The sequence below is a fragment of the Lepidothrix coronata genome, unplaced genomic scaffold, assembly GCF_001604755.1.
Source record: "Lepidothrix coronata isolate B3197 unplaced genomic scaffold, Lepidothrix_coronata-1.0 Scaffold121, whole genome shotgun sequence".
NCBI classification, from domain to species: Eukaryota; Metazoa; Chordata; class Aves; order Passeriformes; family Pipridae; genus Lepidothrix; species Lepidothrix coronata.
This window is the reverse complement of record NW_016690301.1, coordinates 1150890-1171905: the sequence shown is the minus strand read 5'-3', so window position 1 is coordinate 1171905 and position 21016 is coordinate 1150890. Positions and strand designations below refer to the sequence as shown.

At 39.0% G+C, this 21016-nt stretch overlaps 1 protein-coding gene across 6 annotated transcripts in view; it reads right to left on the bottom strand.

Moving 5' to 3' along the window:
* The window catches only part of TENM2 (teneurin transmembrane protein 2), a 900957-nt gene that overhangs the window by 579312 nt on the left and 300629 nt on the right, over positions 1–21016 (bottom strand). The window lies entirely within an intron of this gene.

The following is a 21016-nucleotide window of genomic DNA, read 5'->3' as shown; positions in this document are numbered from 1 at the left end:
GTTTTAAACTGCTCAAAAACATTTTTACAGCAGTTAAACACTCAAGACAAACATGTTGCTACTCTTTTGAAGAGTATGATACTTTAGACAAGTGGCAAGCAGACAAATATGCTACGTGGTCCAGCAATTTGTATGATAATACTAATATTAACAAAAAAAAAAAAGAAATAAAACAAATAAAACAGTTTTAAGGTCAGGATTATTTCAGCACTTTCATCTACCTTTTTGTGACCTGTTAAAGTCCTTCAATTCCCATATTTTCCCAGATTTGTAGATAATATGCATGGTTGGCAAAGGACACATCCTCTTAGATTGCAAAATAAACACCTGGCAACTCTCCACCTCCATCTTGTTGACCACCTCTCCCTTTCTTCCAAACTCACCAGATTCATGCTGTGTGCACCATTCCCTGGATATTGTGGGATCTTTTCTTCTCCTACTCCTCTGCAGTCCTGATTTCACAACAACTGCAACACAGTCAGAATCCTGAACTCACTGTTTACGAGGCTGATCATGTACATAATATTGTTTTTGAGACTTGCCACTTCTCCAGTGTAATTTTTGAAGTCCCAACTCCAATATAACATGCTCCTCACCTAAGCTGTTTACATAAGGGATATGCTTCATAGGAAAGAAAAGCACACCAGACTAAGTCTCTTTTGGATTTTAATTTCTTTTGTTTCAAAGTAAAATGTGCTGGAAGCCCAGAAACAACAACTGCTTGTCTCAAAACAAAGAAAGAATTAAGCACCAAAGCTGTTTGCTTAAGTCTTTTGGTTATTATGGCAAAAGCATTAAATCAGTCTTAAAAATACAACATTGCCTTCTACTCTTTCTCCACAGAACAGCCACATCCCTCCTATTTTGCAGCACTTTCTAATGCAAAGCGTGCCCAGACTCCAGTGGCAGAGCACTGACAGGACATGTTTCACTCTCCATTGTCCACTGTCCTCGGCCACTCATTATCTCGACTGCTGCTCCTGCAGAATAATGACACCTCTGCCCGGGACTAACGCGTTTTGCTACAGGGCTTCTTTTAACTGAAACACACAGCACATCCCTTCTGCTTTGGAGCAACAGCCAAACATTTGGGAAACTCGTTTCCTTCAGAAAAGACAAAAAGTAAATGTGTTTTTAAGCAAGGGGTATGCAGCCCAAATAACATCTCACTCGCTCTACCAAACTCTCTGCGATCTAAGAAACGCCAGCATTCAGCTCTGCTGAACAATTCCTTACACCAAGAGATCCCCCAAATACAAAAAGTTCCAATAACAGTGAAACACGTATGAAATCGCTAGAAAGTTTTCTCACCTTTTAAAAAAACCTCTGCTTTGTGACTCACTGCTGGTGGAAGGACTTCTACTCTAAATATCCAGAATGTTCTTTTAACTAGGGAATGATTTACAGCTGAGGTTAGCCAAAAGCCAGCAATCAGCTCAAAACTACAGCAGCTGTTTCCCCAGCTGAAGTCACTCAGCCTAATTCTCTTGCCCAGTGACAAGAAACAGGACATCTAGAACTCAGGAACTGTCATATTTAGGTTCTGTGATAAGGAATTAGTATCAGGAAAGTTATCAGGTGTGAAACATTTAACTGAGATGATAGCTTGGAATAAAAAATGTACGCCCCAAAATGGCAGCAGATTTTGGTTTAAAGGCTTCATTAGAAAAATTTCTTCATTCTGAACTGAAGAAATAGTTCTGTCAAGTTTAGTTGAATGAAACAGAACAAACAGGCAAGACATCTCACTACCTGGCCAACAGAGGAGCAGCAGCAGGGTGTACAGTAAAACACCCAACAACTCAATATAATATCTTGATGCACTGGGCAGAAATTGTTGGGTTTAATTAAGATAAAATTACTAACTGATATTAATCACATCAATTTTTGCTTCACTGAGTTCTCAGTTACACCGCCTCTATGTCATCAATAAATCCTACTAATACATTTAGCAGTAGCATTCCAGTTTCTATTTTCGCATCACTGTCCTGTGTAAATTTAATCTGTGTACTGTAGCATATTCTAACACATTCTGCTCGCCCTGGTCCCAGACATGCCTCAAGACAGTTTCATTTAGTGCCAGAAGGAAAATAACCTTGGCATAGGTGTGTAAACACAGGAAATCCATGACAGCATCCAGCCTGCAACTACCTAAATGTCTGAGCTGGCTGGTCCTGAGGCTGCCAAGGGGTGGAACGGACCAACCCTGGGAACACCCAGCTCTGTGCCAGAACAGACTCACTCTGAACCATAAAGAGAGAGAAGCTGGGCTTGATCTGCATGAGACATTGCTGTGGCAGAGCAATGACACCCACTTTGGCCCCGCTCCCTCCTGAGCCTGGACATTCCAAACTGAGCACCCACCACAGCCATGGTATAACACAGCTCAGGCTTGCTTGACTAATATTTGCGATTATTGATGGTTTTTCATTGTTATCAGAGAGATTGCCTGGTAGGTGCACATAAACACAAGCTTGTTTGAAGTTTGGAATTTTCCCTGGAGTCTCAGTCTCTCAGAAAGCTCCCATCACAGTGACCTTCCACCCCAGGGACTCATTGTGCTGTACATGGGTAGAAGGTGCTGAGACTCAAAACTGAGGAGGTGCTGCCTCAGAGCACTGTACTCTCATTTATTATGAGGAACACGGTCAGTTAAGACTGAAAAGGCAGGTTTCTGTGTGCAAGAGAGGAACTGTTACAGGAGACACCAAGAGGTGTGCTCTGTAACAATTTTTCAATTGTCACGTTGATTTATATATAAGTTGAGCACATACAGCATTACACGTCCTGAATGATTACATTTGTTACATGTAAATCATGGAGGTTTAGATGCTGAGGGCAGTAAATGTTGCATTGATCGTTGCTGCAAAGCCAGCTAATCCAGATACCTCCTCAAAAACCCATAATCCAAAAAGACATATATTATCTTCACTGAGCAATTAAAATGAAATTTTATTTATGAAAGCTTGGGTTGTTCCAATCTGCTTTAAAAAACAAGAGTAGACTGCATAAGCATTAGTCTTTTAGAGGACTTTTGAAAATAAGCTACTAGTAAATCTTCCCTGCATGTGGAACAGTATTAAATTTCAGCTCTGCCTCTAGCATAATTAAGTACCCACCAACAGCATAATACCTTCATTAAATTAAGGTGTTTGGAGTGAAATGTAAATTTGTCTTCAGATATGAGGTTGATATTTCAACCCCTTCACAGCCTGAATATCATTATGGGGGGCGGAGGAGGGGGAAGCACAGAATAAGCAAGAGTTGCTGAGCTCTCCTCTTCTCTGGGTACTGCATAATCAGTAAACATAACAATTAAATGCCCAGGTCTCTGCCACCTCCCACCAAGGGAGAAAAGAAAACAAAAAGAGAAACAACAAAAAAGCTAAGGATATTTTTTAACTGTTGCCTCACTCGAAACAATTAGTACTTTATTAATTGTTATGGCATTCAGGTGAAAAGCTTTGTTTTGTTTGGTTGGTTGGTTTTTATCAACAACGATCCTCTTCACGGGAAACAAAAAAGCAGAAAAAGCCCTTTCCAAAACAAAAAAAAAACAACACAAAGGCTCAACTGTGCATCCTCTCAAAGTCTTTATCACTTTGGGTCACTGTTTGCAAGATCGTGGACCGGCTACTAAGAGAGTGAAGTACAACACTGGCCAGGCTTGGCCAAGGGGAACCACTCCAGTCACCTCCTTAATCCAACCCCCACGGATGAATGATCATTTTTGGTAATGGCCAGTCAAAACCAACCTTTTAAAACCTGGTTTTAACTTGATCTATACTTTAAATAAAGTAATAAATATGACACTGAATCAGGTGTATGCTGAAAGTGTCCTTACTTGGATATTCCAAAACCCTTTCATATTAGGCCAAGTGCAGAAAATATCTGACATTCAAGGTCAGGGGTTTTTGGAAGGCCAAGTATAGAAAGAGGCATCAACAATGACATTTTAAACGTTTACTCGGGAGGAAAAGAGAGAGGAAAAAAAATAAAGAGCGAGTCATACAATGTCATTTCCTAATTTGATTTTCTTTGAAGTATTTTACCAATTAATGTAGCTGCAGAAATGTGAGATACTGAAATGATTTGCCAGTATTAGTTTTGTAAAAAACATTAAGATTTAACAAAGTACTTCTTGAATAAACATAATTCAGTATGTTTTTCATACAACAAAACCACTATCCTTTTAAATATTTCTGTGTCTATGTATATTTACAGAAAACACTTTGAAAAGGTAGTAACGATATTAGTGGGGGTTTTTTTAAGGGAAAAAAAGAAACAACACAAAAACTAGGTGTACCACAGAAGTAAAAATATTTGGCAATTTATCGTGACTTCTGGAACACTGCACACTTTGTTTGCTCAGACTTGAGTTGTAATTCTGAACAGTGTCAAATTCTCATTCAGTTTTAATACCCAGAAAGTGGCCTCATGTATTCTTCCAGATTATTATTAAAAAAAAAAAATCATTAGAATTTATATTTAGACTTTTCTTCCGTATGTCTGAATACGCAGAGGTGGGGTAATAAAATACTTCCCTTCAGAAAGGCTACTATAAATGTTATTGTAAAACAGTAACTCTCAGTTTAATAACATCAAGATTCCATGTATTATAGGAGTTTAGAAAGATAAGAATTATCTATCAATCTACCTTATCACTTCAACTACTCTCAGTGTAAGTTAGAACAATATCAGGTAGTTTTCTGGTTTGTCTATGTATCATGTTTGAAGCCTCAAAAGATGATTTACAGCATTTTAGAAGATAAATCTTCATCTGCTGCAACCTAGAAAGTGTGTACATAAAAAACAGGCCTGTATTATTACGGTGGAATAATGATTATTTTTCTGTATTTATCTGCCAATGTTACCACAGCCAAACAAGAAAAAAAGCAAACAGTCAAGCACCCATTTACAGACATTCTCCTTCTAATGAGAACAACAATAAAAGCTATTAGATGGCACGTAGCTAAAGGAAAAAGCTTTTCCTTTAGGTCAAATATATCAGTACTAGCTTGTAATAATCAAAACAGAAAGATTATTCCTTTAAAATCCTTTAATTCTTGATATCCACAGTTCTAATCCTCAAGTCATTGTTGAAGGCCACTTTAATGTTTGTGTTATACTGTTCAAATTTTGATGTCAAGACATTTTTCCCAGTACTAAACCATTCATGCTTCACTTCTGTAATTTATGTCATTTCAGAAGCCCTTAATTTAATTAAAACCTTGTAAAACTAAGGAGGTTTGACTTCATTTTCTATATGCAAACGAAGAGAAGCACATTACTTGATATTTTGTTTGAACAGCTCATTTCAAAATTTATTATAGGTTGCTATCACACCGAGAATAATAAAGATATATTTTTAATTACTTTTGCTCACAAGAACAAGCTAATACATATTCCATCAATATTATGATCCCCTTGGATGGAGAGAAGCTAAATGCTAACCCAAACAGATTTTAAAGCTATAATTACTTGGTAAACAAGGGAATCATACTAAATACTTATACATCGAGTTCATATTAAATTAAACCAAAAGAAGTTTTTTCGGATGCTCCGGATTGTAGTTTTTTTTCTCCTTTTGCGCCAGCCTGCTGCAGTGTCATTGAGCATATCATTATCCCGGTGACATTGCTCTCCCAAAGTGTCGCACACAAAGCAGGCAGGCTCTGCACGGGGCGCTGCGCTGCCTCCCTCCTCTCTCTGGTGATGAAGCCCAGATAAAGGGACAATGCCACTTCACCTACACCATATTAAGCAGCAAAAACGCTGCTTTGATGATGCAGAGCCGAACTAGAAAGCAGCGAACCACCAGGTCACCCAGGCAAGGTCGTGCAGGAAGATTATTTCTAATCTGCTTTAAAAATATTATTAGGGCTTTTTGTTACGGTGTCTGTGGAAAGGCTCTCTGGTTGGGTGAATGATAAACACTATCTACAACAGGAAAAAAAAAAAAAAGGAAAATATTTTCCAGCTCTTTTGCCCAGTCAGCCATTTAAAAACTTTTCATTTACAGGGACTGATGTCCTCCTCTGCCACATTTTGTAATTAACTACTAGCAAGAAAGAACGCCTTAGAAGAACAGGCTACAACAGAACACTACACACACAGCACAGCTAAATTTCTCAGAACAGTCTTTTAAAGACAGACACAGGCTGTAAAGACTAATAATTTCCCTAGAACACTTGTCTTTTCTCTCCTCAGCATTTCTCCCGCACCCCAAAACACATCAATAGCACCCCAAAACACATCAATAGCGAGCTTGGCTAAATCTGCAGGTATTACTGTTACAGGTCTTGATAGCTCTGCCTTCTGTTTCGCAGTGAAATCAGCCGGTAACGAGGCAGCATTTATCAGCATTTATCACCTCGCACCGCCAAGAACTCACCAAGTTTCCCGAAAGCCAAACCAACCATTTGTTCTGAGTGCACAGGAAAGTACACGATTAAGGGCTGTACTTTTTGGACTTGATCCAAAACTTCCCAAGTTACTGAAAAGCTTTTCCATCAAGTCCGCTGGAGTTCCAAATAAGACTAGGGCAGCAGTGTTATCAGGGAATTTGGCCTGAGCAAAGTATGAGTGCTGCAGGCCATACCATGGGGCAGTACAGGATAATCCTGCTCATCCAAATACTTTACTTATAGGGTAAGAACTAGAAACTATGCTTTTTAAGCTGCTACAAAATTATGCAACTGCAGAATGATGTTACCATTTTGTATTCTGTGGTGGTTTTTTAATCTTTAATTAGACTAGAGAATAGCAAAGATGAATCACACCTTATTAAAAAAAATATAAAAAAAATTTCAAACCTTGCCATTAAGCTCCTTTCTCATGTCTAGCACACAGAACATTTTGTACCCAAAAAAAACTACAGCAGTAGACATTGGTTTAATCCATTGAGTAGCTCTAACTCTATGTTAAAGAAATCTTTAATTCTGATTTTAAGTGAGTTTGCTTATCTAGCCCAATACCACCATCAAAACCTGTCCCATGGTCTCTCACAGACTCAGGACCAAATCCTAACACAGTCCCTGACTCAGCCCAGCCCAGCACAAATGGCCAAATCCTTTCTCCAGTCACTATTGTACTTGATAGTAATTCCTGGAGTATAAACTGCATAACCTCTCCTTGCTGTGTTGGCCCAACTAAAACACATCTGATCACAGCTCTGCTCCTCCCTCCCTCCTTTGACACACCTCCCACCGACCACATCACCAACCTCCCAGAGACCAAACTCAGCCAAAGTCATCAGGCAGCCCTTGATTTACCTCTAACTAATGGGCATTTGATCAAAAGAAGGGATTTATAGCAACAATTACTACCGATGACATATTTCTTCAGATAATGTCAAAGCCCGGCAGCCTGAAAGGAGCTGCCAGCTCCTGACTTAGTGGGAGATGCAGCTGGAATTGCTTAATGTTCAAAATAGTAAAAACATGCCCTGAAAATATGTAACTACCAACCACTTCAAGGAAAAGCCAAATTAATAACCTCGTATGAGGCAGTTAATGTTACATGGACTACCCAAAGCTTTTATTTAGTCGTGAAGTCGTACTGAGAAAATATATTTTTCCTTTTGAAACTCTCACTATTTGACCTTCTGACTGACAACAGAAGGGACAGGCTGACCAAGCTAGTGAAGCACAGTCCAGCTAGACAAGTACAGGGGAAAGGGAGAAAGCTACTTCCACAATAATGGATCACAGCACAAATACAAGAATGCATTGTGTAGGGATGTGTGCTCGATCTAGTGCAACAAACACCTTCACTGAGCAGCTGCAGCAAGGGGCTGGACCAAACGACCTTCCAAACTAAGCTATTCTAGTATTTTAAAGACTAAAATGTGGAGTATTTAAATCTAGAAACCACATCAAGATGAGAGGGCGGTGCACTGCAGGACAGGTTTCGGATTAAAATTAAACTTGACATATGGGCAAAATGTTTCTGAAAAAAAGAATCTCACGACAGTGAGATAAAGGGCAAGGGTTTTTTTCTTTATGCAAAAATACTCAACTGCACACAAACAGATGAGAAACAAGTAATTCTGCAGTAAAAAAAAAGCTGTTGGCTGCGGCAGATCACAGGCTGCACATGAATCAACAATATCATGCTGTTTCTCACTCTCTAAATATATACTGTGTTTATATTTATGTAGGGCTGTATAAACAAGAAAACAGACTGAAATAATCCTTGCAACTCTGCTCAGTCACAGTTCTGCACAGTTTGGAGCGCTGCACTTCAAGAATGAGGAAAGCCAGACAAGGCCCCGAAGAGCACCACAAAGATAATCAGAGGAAACATGACCTACATAAAACCAGACTGAAAAAAATCTCAATTGTTTAGTCTAAAGAGGAGTCGATGCGGTAGAGGAGGAAGGGGATGGGATAAGATAACACAGTTTCAACCGCAGATAATGTGAAAGTAAAAAGAAAAGGAAGAGCTTTATTCATATTCATGTAATTATTAAGTCAGCAGCAGCACGTAGTGTAACTGCACAAACCAAAGTAAAGGCTGAGATTCTGAAATACTTTGTAATGATAGAGAATGACCTGGGTAGGTGGGACAGAGGTTTCATAGACTGACCATCACTGGAGGCCTTTAAAAATGGCTTAGCCAAATATCTGATGCCAATGCCATTAAGGAGAGTGCATCTTGTCCTGGGGCAAGAAACGAACCACAGTCCCTCCTAAAGTCATCTCCAGTCCTATTTTTGTATGATTCTATCATTTCTGCTTGGCTGGAGTTGCCCATGTTATCTAACAATGTATGACTATTATAACTGAAAATATCACTTGATTTTTGCTTGCTGTCCACTGCCCTTAAAACCCTTACCTCCAACAGCGGCTCTCCTGCCTTCCATGTCATTCCTCCATGCCCTGAATCCCAATAAACCAGTGGTAGTCCTCACCCAGAGAGAGGTTAATGGGTAAAGTCCAAAGCAAAACCCACTTGATGTCACATCCTAAAACTCAGAGCACGGTGCTGGCTGGTAAAATGCACTATTGTGCATTTTTGGATTAGCCCTGATGTGGTGGAATAATTAAATACCCCTGTGCAGCATGAGGATTTTATACATCTCAAAGTGTTGCACAGGCCTGTGTGTGGCAGGGGGTTGGAAGGTTTATCATACATCTCTCAGTTATGAAGGGAATCATGCAGAGACTGAATCTTTATCATAGTCTTAATAAAAATATTTAAAAAACCTGAATATTCTTCTTTTCCCCTTGATTCCTGCAATGATTTGCATTAAAATGGTGGGTGTTTGGGTTTTGACAAGATTCATTTCAGACCAAACCAGTTCAGTTATAAGCACATCTGGTTAAGAATTCAGTTTGCTCCTAAGCACCAGATCACCTCCTGTGAGGCCTGGTATTTCACAGAAATAGTATTTACTCCACTATGAAGTACTCCCTAAAAAAAAAGCTACCATATCAATAAAATCTACATATTGTTTCCCACTGACACTAATTATGTGTTTAGCTTTAATTAGCAGAAAAAAAATGTACGATTTATTAAGTCTTTTCAAAACCGTTATAACTTTAATTCAATGGCAATTCAAATGAATGGTAATTCAAAGATTGAAATTTAACTCCCCCAAAGCCTTAATGTGGGATGTGCTTCTTTGCCAGCTGTTCAGGTGTGAAACCTTCAAACCCCTAGTTTGGGGGTGAATTTCCCAGATTTCTCAGACTGCATTCCAAACACCTCCCTGGTGCTATGGTTGACACAAGCACTCCAAGTATGATTTTAAGTTATGCTCTTTACTGAAATACCATTTAAAAAAACTCCTCAAAGATACAATTCCCAGTGTCCTATTTCCGAGGTTTTTCTCTCTCTTTGCCCTCATTCATTCAAGAGAACGAAGAATATTCTTCTGACCTTTCCCACCCAGTTCTACACTTTTATTCTGCAGTTGGTGCTTTGTTGTTATCAACTTCTACGTCCCAAGTTCCCCCGTCCTTGAAGAAAAACCTAAATGTTTGTACAAGTCTGGGTTAATGTTAACAGGCCTCACATCATACAACTACCAAGTGAGTCAGCATAATAACCATATGTCTGAGCCTGAATCCAGATAAAAGATCCGGAGAGCCTTATTCAAGGAGAGCAGAAAATTCCTACTTGGCTCGGCTTTTTCATGGCTGAATTACAATCTCACACTATGCAACTCCAATTTTCCTGAGGGAATGTATTTTTTTGCCCTTCTTCTGAACATAATACTAATCTCATCGTGTTTGTCATGTCACTCCCAGGGCTTCTGATAGTTGTTTTTTTTTGTGCATTCTATAGAAAACAAAGCTTGTATTATTACTGTGCATTTCATTTAAAGGCTACCAAGGTGATGACCTTACAATATTCCACCTGTGGTTTTCAGCAGAAGCAGCAAACCCTCATCCTGCCACTGGTCTTGCAAGACAGGGACACCATTTGCTTTTGCACAGCAACTCAAATCATCACATTTAACGGAAACATGGTGAGGACTAATGTTAACTCACAAGAAAACCAGACCATCTCTCCCATCCTGCCACTCCTTCCTTCCATGGACACCACTGCCACACACCAGTGCTCTCTGAAGAGCTGCTATCTAACTAAGCCTTTTTCTGGAAGGTGATTTGAAAGAACACTGCAATCAAACTTAAAAAGCAAATTAAAATTTTGGTTGGACTGAGAAACAGAAAATCCAGGCCACACTTCAAAAAAGCTCACAACAAAACAAAACACGCAGAAAGGTGAATACAACAGCCTTGATTTTTGCTTTATTCAATGACTACAAAAAAATTCCAAGTCGAAGATGAGATCATTTCATCTTTGTATCTAAAAATATAACCCCTACTTTAATAGAAGACTTTTTATCCTGGATGTAATGGTAACACACGTGTAAGGAGTTTGAAGGCAGACGAGCCATAGGCACTTACATTCCTTGTAAAACTTCTAAAGAATATTTCCTTAACCTACATCCGAGTCTGAAACATTCTCGAAATATTCCACTGACTACAGGAGAAAATGTAACCTCTTAGCAATTTGAGTTGGCAGCTTCTTATTATGGGACACGAATGCCTCCTAGTACTGAGAAACATGAGGGATCATAAGCCTGAAGGACACTAGGAAAAGCAAGTGGGAGAAAAGGGGGAAGCACACAGATTGTCTCTGCACTCTTCAGAAGGTGATTCTGCACTTGCACAGACAGTGAGTGCTGCTGAGGCAGAGCCTTCCTTGCGTGGGATTTGTCAGTCCCTCGCTGGTGCTGCCGAGCCCCCACTCCTGGGAAGGCTCCACACGGGGGCTGAGGCACAGAAAGCACAAGGTAAAGATAAAATGCTGCAACAGCAGGGACTGTGCAGCGGATCTGCCACCACAAAATGTGTTGGAAAAGAGCGGCAAGAGCCTCCAGATTTGCACCACTGCCACAACAGTCCCTGTGAAAATGAACCAGGTCTTCAAGAACAGGAGCATCACAACACAGCACTCTGTCACCCTACTGATAAGTTCACAGGTGATTAGTATAAGCCTGACAACAGGTGTTCAGGTTTCAAGTCTAAGTCTGCTCTTAAAACATTTTGTAATAAATATTCCTACTTTCCGTGTCTTGAAAGAAGTTCCCTCTCTACGCCAAAAATAAGCTTCATTCTTAGGCCAAAATGTCTCCTTATCACAAGTTACAAAAGCAATATGAAAAACAAATCTCATTCTGGGAAGCATCTCATTTGTTTAATTTGTATACATATTTTGCCTCAAACTTAAAAGGAAAAACAAACAAAAAATCTTCAGCATTCTAGACTACCATGCTATTGTGCCAGAAAAAAATTACAATTAAATTTGTCTAAATTTAGTGTGTGGGAAGAGGCACATTTTAGTGGAACCTAAAAATAAAGCTTCAACCTCAAATTTAAAGGGACAAGTAATTTCCCATTAGATACAACAGCTTCTCCAGAGAAGTCTGTCAAACAATTTTGTGAGTCAATATAGCACTTTTTATAGTTCCAGTTCAAGGTCAAGGGGCAATTCCAGTTCATGTAACCTGACCTCCTGTACATCAACATGCTGTGGCATTGCATTTGATGACTCCTGGTTCAAGGCCAATAATCCATGTTAAGCAATGGCAAAACTGCTAGACTTGATGTAAAGATTTAGAGAGATGGGTGACACCATTTCCTTTGGCACTTGATCCTAATGCTTATGGATCTGTCCATTATTCCCTAGTTCTCTGTCTACCTAGGGAAGGATGATTTGGGCTCTCCCTTGTAGCTGCAGAAAACTGGTGCTGATTTGTCATTTCTGAGTTCTGACGTTTCTCATTCTTCCATTTCTTATTAGCTTCACTTAATAGGCCTTTTCCTCTCAGTTGTACAGCTTAGCATCTGACTGAACCAGAATACATTATGTCTGAATACAGACAGGATCAGTATAGATAATTCTGTATTACTCCCTGCCCTCATTATTTACCACTTTGGTAATCTTTGAGTCATTTGCAAATTTTACCACAGTTCCATGTACTTCAGATCAATGATGAAACTGTTAAATGGTGTCAGGCACAGAGCTGATCCCTATGGAGCTGCACTCTATTATTATGACTAATTTTTTAGGTTTGTCAGTTGGCCAGTTCTTAATCCTTTTAACTTGTGCTTCACTGATACAGGGCAGTGCTATTTTTCAAACTGGAATGTCATGCAATGTGAAGAACTGTCTTTCTAAAAGGGCTGTTACAGCTACACCTTCACCTTTGTCAGCCAAACCTTTGAACTTCTTTAAATACTGAAATTAAGCTTGCTCGTGATTCATTTCCTGTAAAGCTGCACATACTGAGAATTACATCCCTATTGCTTATTTCTTTGTAAATGAGTCTTTTGAAAGAGTCCCAGTATCCCTCCCAGCACTGATGTCTGGATGTTCAATCTGCTGTCATTTCAAGTCTCTCCATGTCTGTCTCCAGAACAGAAGATTTCTGAACAAAAACAGACATGGAGAGACTTGGAATTAACTATGGATTGAATATCTGATCTTACCATGTCCTTACCATTAACTGTTCTTACCATGTTCTCTCCTGAACAGATACAGACACAGAGTTCACAGTACAAGTGCTGATGCATCAATAGAGTTAATTATATGTGGATATTAGGATACAGAAAAATGCCTTTCACATTTACATCCATTGTAGACAAAACAGGTTCCCCAAACTTTTTGGACTCTGCCCTATAGGGAGGCAACTATAGGATTTTAACATTTTTAGTTACCTGTAGAAAGGAGACCGTGGTAACTCGGCAACAATTCCTGTAAGAATCTGAATGCTCCTCGCTTTTCTGAACTTCAGATGCTGAACAGCACTCAAATACTGCCCTTCAGTACCATTCACACATTTCTTGCCACTGTATTTCATCCTATAGTGGTGTGACAATCCCAGTGAAGAGAACCTCCAAAATGAACACCTTAACCTCTGCTGAAGTCCAGAACTGATATAAGGCAGGAACATGGCATTCAGAGGAAGTCCCTAAATCAAACATGTTGCCTACTGACCATCCAAAAGGTTGTGAATCTGCCAAAACTCCAGCAATGTGGCTCAAGTAACTTTCTACTTTAAAAAAAACCCAAACCCAGAAATAGGAGCCCATGTAGCCCTGCTCTGTATCTCTAACCACAGGCAGTAGCCAAGGGTAGTGGTAGTGATCCTGGTAACAGTACTTGGCTCTTCCCACCCCCTATTTACAAATCCAACTGTGACAGAGCCAAGGCTGTTGTCTTCCCATCTCTCCCAGAGAACTACACGTATCTCCAGCTCAGCAAGAGAACAGCACAAAGAGTTTTCTGTGAAAACATTAATAAGTATGAAAAGAAAAAATACCGTGGAGCTACCCATATTTGATTAATCTGACTGATTCTAATAGTTACAGACAAGTTTTCACTACCCAGTGCTGTTGATTTTTTAAACAAACACCCCAAAACATGCCAACCCACTGAACACTGTGTTGCACCTTCCTCCCCTATAATCAGTCCTAGAGCAGACTGCGACTCAACGTGAGGGGAGGCAGCAGACTGAGCTCTGTGTAATTACCCACTGGATCTTATTAAGACACTGAATTCTAAAATTACAAGGCTGAGGGCTGTGCCTTGGTTCACTGCCATCTACATAGGTACTCAAGCAACTTCAGCCTGAAAAGCTACCTACAGTTAGTTCAACTCCTCTAAAACAGATAGGTATTACTTAACATACTGCATTACAATAATGGTTAATGCAGAGAACAATACAAAGTGAAACTCTAGGAATGTAAAATACCCAACCATAAAATTTCTCTTTAATTTCATTAAGGAGCACATTAATGTGTAGGTATTAATTTGTCAGGAATATATAAAAATACGTGTGTGAATGAAACCTACTTTTGTGGAGATTCAGGAAGTTGATTTTTCATTAGGGAGTATCAAAAACTCTACATAATCATTTATAGTGAAAATTATAACAGCATAACAGTATTGAAGCTCAGAGAAAAAAAAATATTCAGCACCACAAAAGTGTACAATAAACTATCACAGCAGAATTGGACACACTGTGTTAACAGAAATAGTAACATACTTAATTTACAATACCAAAGAGATCTGGATATTTATCTCAGCTCCTCAGGAAAAAAAGCTTCATTCTTTAAAAACTATGCTCATATTACCATAACTTCCAGATAAACATCACTATTAATCCTGTTATGCTCTTTTATATCATTTGCTTCTTTGCTACCTCCTTAATAGAAGCCAATATTCTTCTACAACTCACCTATAGGGTGGAATTATTAATCATAAATAATTTATTTACTTTTTAACCTTTTTTTTTGTGCTCCCTTCAAATTATTTGTGCAAGTAGAGTATTATATTAAATTAAGCATAAAAGACAAGTAGATCAGACACCAAAGAGCACGAAAACATTTTACACCAGGTCTCAAAAATCTGAGTGAGTTCCACCCTGGCCAGCTGCCTCCACAAGGCGAAAGAAAGAGCTTGCAGCACTCTGAACTTTATGCTCTCTTGATCAAAGGACTTTCAAAGAAGTAAAACAAGGAAAAAAGTAGGAGAGATGAAGGCATTCAGTTGCCATCAGTTCAAAGTTTTGTTATGAATAACAACTCCACAGCTGCAGAAACACACAAAGAAGAAGCAACGAGGTAGGTGAGCTCCTCTTTACATCAGCTAGAGCTACTCCAAGATCTTATTCTTCTAGATAATCCAAAATGTATGCCTTGGAAAAACACCCTCCATCAGATGCTGCCAGCAGTGGAAGAATGACCAATCAAGAAAGGAAAATTTTTTTACAAATTAAAAAACAAACTTTCTTGGCACTCACAGCTACCTGGACATCCAGCAAGGGCCCAGGAACTGATACCACTGCTCTGCCTCGTGATCAGGTCTGCAAAAAACACTTCCATGGGGGAGCAGGATGATGAGGTCAGTGTCTGAATCATAGGGGGAGAGGTTAATCTTGACTTTAACCGTAATTAAGCAATTTTTTTTTTTTTTGCACAAAAGGAAAAAGTAAAAATTCACAGTAGTGTGAAGTGAATCAAATATCAAACTCAAATTACATTTTTTTGTTTCATCTGGGGATCACCTTATCCCTCTTAACAAATAGTAAGAGGAAAATGACATATGAAATCAAGCAGTAAAATATTTTAATTATGAAACAATTACTGTCTGTTAACCATAGAAATAATATTAAAGATCGCATTCTTTCCTCAGAAAGCACCATCCAAAATGAATGGAGGAAGGAAGTGTGCAAATATACTTTTGTCTTTAAAATAGCCTAGAGGTACCTTTTCTTTCAGAGGCAAGAATTAAGTTCCAAGGGGTCTTTGGCACCCAGTGTTAAACAATTTGAAAGGATTTTGTAAATGTTGTTGGACTGTCAAACTACAGTTTCATTACACATTATCAGTGAAAAACAGCAGTTAAAGCATAACATTTTCTACTATAGTTATATTTTTTTCATAGGATAGCCATCAACAAGCTTACACAGATGCACACAGGCAATCAGATATTAAATGGTTCCTACTAGTCGACTTCAATTGATTTCCAGTATTTCTTATTTCCAGTGTATTTATCCCTACTCACCTCATGAAGGACTTGGAATAGTGCCAGTGGATCTGTGATACTACTGAATACAACATCATACTATTTATGTTTATTAACAGCTTGAACCATAAACTGTCTTACTGCACTGGGCAAACCTAAGTAGCTTTATATATATATATATTATAACTTTGTATAAACTGTTGCAGTGCTGCTGGAGCAAAGAGAGGATTTGTTTAAAATAAACACCAGAAGCTGAATAAGGTGTAAAGTAAAAGCAATGTTAAAATACAAACTTATCAGTTTAGTTAGTAGAAAGGTTAAGAGAGCAAGACATATTATCACCAAAATTTAAATACAAATATGTAAATATCAGCTAACAGGGATCACTGCCAATATTTAGTGAAAGAATATCCAAATAGTCTAGTATGATACTATGCTATATGTGCAGCCTTGGCAAAAACAAAGTCCAAGTTAAGGAGGAGTACCTTGGTGGAATTTAAATGCTTTGATCTGACAACTAGGTCTGAAATCCAGAAACTGTAACAGGATTTATGACCCATATAAGACTTCAGCTCTTTTTTGTACCGAGAATAATATTCATTTCTCTATTAGTGAAACAGCAGCACAGTACAACTGACAAGCATAAAATTATTCAGAAAGGTATTACCGAGGCTGCTAAAAGAAGGAAGAAACTGAGAAAAATAAAGCTTTGCATATTATCCTAAACAAGTCCACTGTGTAGCAGAATACAGTGGGTAAATGGCTTCTGGTCTGAACTTAGCTCAGGTTCTGTCCTTTTTTCATGGTGGGCAGCCATGTAAGGGAGGTTTGTCTGAGACCAGGAATGCAGGAAATAACTTCATCAGTGGTTGCCTACAGTTTGCTAGTACTAACTTTAAATTATCTAAATCCAGTGTTAGTTGCTTTGGAGCACAACACCACAGCATCCTCCTCAAAGAAATAACAGAAATTAATCCTCCAGGAGCTCCAGGCTGCCCAACCATTGCTCCCCCAGCAGAGGCACAGGGAATTCCTGCTACAGAAACACCAGCAGGTGGATTTTACCCCTGGCTGTACCAGCCTGCAGCAGCTGGAAGCAGCCACCTCAGGGAATAGCCAGAGCCCTGAGGCCAAGGAAGATGGCACATACACGGTCCTATAAAGTCTGAGAAAGTCTAGTGGGATTTACAGTCAAACCCGTGACAATTTCCCATCTCCACACCCACGGCACGTTTTTTTCAAAAAGCTTATTAATACCCCACCAAACACAGCCAGATTTTAGGTGACCAGAAGCACATTCCCAACACCATTTTATTCTCCAGGTCCACCGGTCACTGAGTAAAAAGCCTTTTTCACAGAACAAACCCCCAACTTCCCAAAGCACCCCTCTCCCACAGCCTGCCCCTTTAGCCTGGTTGTTCTCCAGAGTGCAGGATCCTTAAAAGATGGGCCTCCACACAAAATCCAGAGCTGTGCACAGGATTGCTCTCTGGTGTCTGTGTGTGCCCTTGCCAATGGCACATGTTCCCATCTGCCCAGCAGCCCCAAGCTGAGCAGAGCAGGGATAGGACTAAATAAAATGTCACAGGCAAGACAGACACTACAAATAGCACCACACGTTCAGCAAGTCAGCACAGAGCATATGGATTCCAGGGGTAAATTGAGCATCTAACTCTGGTTTATACAGTTCTCCCTGCTTTAATAAAAATGGAAAATTGAATATGGAATTTTAGCCTGACTGCATGCTGAATGCTTATTCTATGAAAATGTCCTTAAAATACTAATGTACTCACACTTTTTTTTTTTCCACTAATTCTAAATAGAGAATTAAAAATTTGGACACATTCGTCCCTGTCTTTGACAGATACTCTAACAGATAATAGTTCATTTATTAAGCCAAATATTACTTAACATTATAATTATAGTGTACATTAAAGCTATTCTTCATTTTATTTAACAGTTTGTGATGTATAAGCCAAAAGAGCCTGGGATAAAAATTGAAAAATTATTAAAAATAGAGGAGAGAGTAAAGCAATGTCTTACTAGCTAATTTTATCTTCCCATTTTTGTTATGCCTGGTAGATGATGGGTTTATACTTCCTTGTATCATAAAATCCTACTACAGGAACTTCTCCCGTGAACCATAATTTCTCCTCCTTAACATTTCCCACATTGCCTTCCTAAAATTCAGAACAGGAAAAAATACAAAATGTGGTGTCCTTGTCCTACAGAATGTCCATCCTGTTACACTGGAGAGGGAGACCTGGAGCCCAGTGGAATGGGATGGAGTGATGCTTTCACTAACTGGGTGGAAAAGATCAAGATCTGCCGTATATTTTTCAAAGATGCTTTTCACCATCTGTGCTCATGACAGTTTTATTCTGGGCCAACAAATGGCCTTTTTTGAAATGCAAAATTAAGTTGCAATGTGGTGACAAAGTAGACTGAAGAACAGACACTTACTTCTTACAAAACCAGCATCTTATACCAAGTATTCTTTTTTGTATCCTGAATCAATAGAGATGGTTGTCAGAGAAGTGAAACACCGAGCAAGTACAAAAAGACAGGTAGATGATCACATGGGGACATAACTGTGGCTAAAACATTGAGTATTTTCTGCAAAAAATTAACCAAAAAAAAGGCAAATAAGATATTTGCACGTACATTCACAGAGAGAAACACAAACGTTCACTGGAGGGGAGGAAATCATAACTATATTTATCACATCTCAGTGCTAAAAGAGAATCTTTTTCTCAAAAAAGTGAACTTAAAACTCCAGCTATCCTAAATATTTATCTACTTTGCAGTCCACAGCATCTCTTTTAGCAAATGTATTTGTTTCATATTGCAGTTTTCTAAAAAAGGGAATTGTAGTAATTTCCATTTGCAACCAGCACCAAATAAACCTCCCACTGCTGTGTCCCTCTCCATTGTTATAGCCTCTCTAACCCCAAACAACTTTCTATTCATAGAAAAACTGTATTAAATCCTTACAGAAGAAAAATTTTAAACAAAAGCCACATATTTCCAAAATATGTATTTGAAATAGTCTTTTTATTTTCATGTGCAGACCTAAGCTTAGAGCATTCTGTCTCTCTAGCAGGAAGAGAGATTATCACTATCACTTAAATCACCACAAGAAAGACTGTTCCAATTCTACTGAGGTGTTTGTGATGCTATCAGCTGCTACAAGGGAAAGAAAATTCAGGGGTGGAGTTTGGAAAGGTTCAAAATATAGGTTTCTACACTTCAATCTTAGTATAAAGCTTACAGACTTGATTCAGCGTTGATTAATGGAGCTGACTGTGCTTCAGCTCTTGGCTAAATCACAGTTAAAAGGCAGATGAGAAGATACAGTTATGCTGATGTTTCAGAAGTAGAAGCATTTCTGTCCAATGAATAGCTATCAAACATCTTATTCGAGTTTATCTATCAGATATAGGAAATATTTATGTGAATGAAAAAAAAAACAGTAGGAAGGAAAACAAGTTGAAGGATAAAATGTTACATTTCTATAACATATGATTGTGTAGCCCTATTTTACAGCAGTTTCATGTCATTAACACAATCTCTTTTTCATCAGAATATGAATTTTTATTATGAATGTCTTTATGTAACACTAATCTTTCTATTATGACCTGAGGGAATATACTGTAATAATATTAGAAATCTTCATTTGTTTCTTCAGTCAGCGATTCAAAGCTGATGTCGGGGTTTAAACAGAATTAAATGACTGAAAAAAAAGGTGGCCATTATACCATGGCCTTTTTAACTTCCCCTACATAGACCAACAGCACTGCTCACTTCCTGGAGGAAGCCAGTACCCTCTGGAACAAACTGTGGCAGGATTGGGATCAATCACCTGTTATCCAAAGGTCACAATAAAGGTGTTGCACCACAGAACATCACGGTGGGAGCCCCAGCATTGAGGGTGTGCTGCTTTCCAAATGCTGGACAGCAAGTAAAAGACTCAAGAGGCAACAGAAGAACTCCTAGAAACTAGGAAACTTTAGGTGAAAAATCTGGAATCAGGCTAAAAATCTGTTAAATAACAGCAACCACAGCAAAGATTTTCAACCCTGTAATACCCAACTCTTGCCATGTAAGCACTCTTCCTTCTGGTCCCTTCAAACGGAACACAAAACAATCCAAACTTCACTCGCAGAGTTAGGGGGAAGCCCATAGCTGCTGTTTAAAGACCTGTGGAAAATTAAAGGGACCAAGAGTGTGAATCCCCCTCCCAGTTGTTGATAAAACAGGGGAGGAGGGGGTAAGATGCCCCCCCTCTCCAAGCATTAACCTGTTCTCTTCAGCTTTCCACTAACCCCACCTGCCACCTGCTGCACAGTTTTTAGAGCAGTCCGATATTCACTGACTGAATTGTAAATTAGCAAGTCAATTTGACCCTCAAAAGCTGTGAGGGTTAAAAGAATTTTAAGTCATACTTTCCACTGGCTAATCATTACTCGGCTTGAACTCCTGATGGTGAACTCCTTGACACAAATGAGCCCACATCTGCTCCTCCAAAGCAAAATTACTTTGCTCTATGAGCTACTTTTATTAGCAGACCAATGACCATAATGAATTTTTGACAACGGGCAGCTATTCAGCACAAATCAACTCAAGCAATTCCTCCATCAAGTGTGTTGTGTTCTTCCATAGCTGTGTTGTGTTAGGGGAAGCACCTGATTGCTCCTGCAAACCAGTGCAAGCTGATTTCTTATCATACACCATGTAAGCAAAAAGCAAACAAACAAAAACCCCCCACGCTGCCTGTGAGTAGCCAGGTCTAGCTGTTATCAGATGAGCTGAAAAAACTCTTCTGTTTCACTGGAAATCACAAGGTCAGGTTATAAAACAGACTAATTAAATGAAACAAAACTACAAACACTAAAAGGAACCCTGAACTACCTAATCTAAGTGACCTACAGACGTAAAGATATTAATTGGTCCCAACTCAAATTTACTC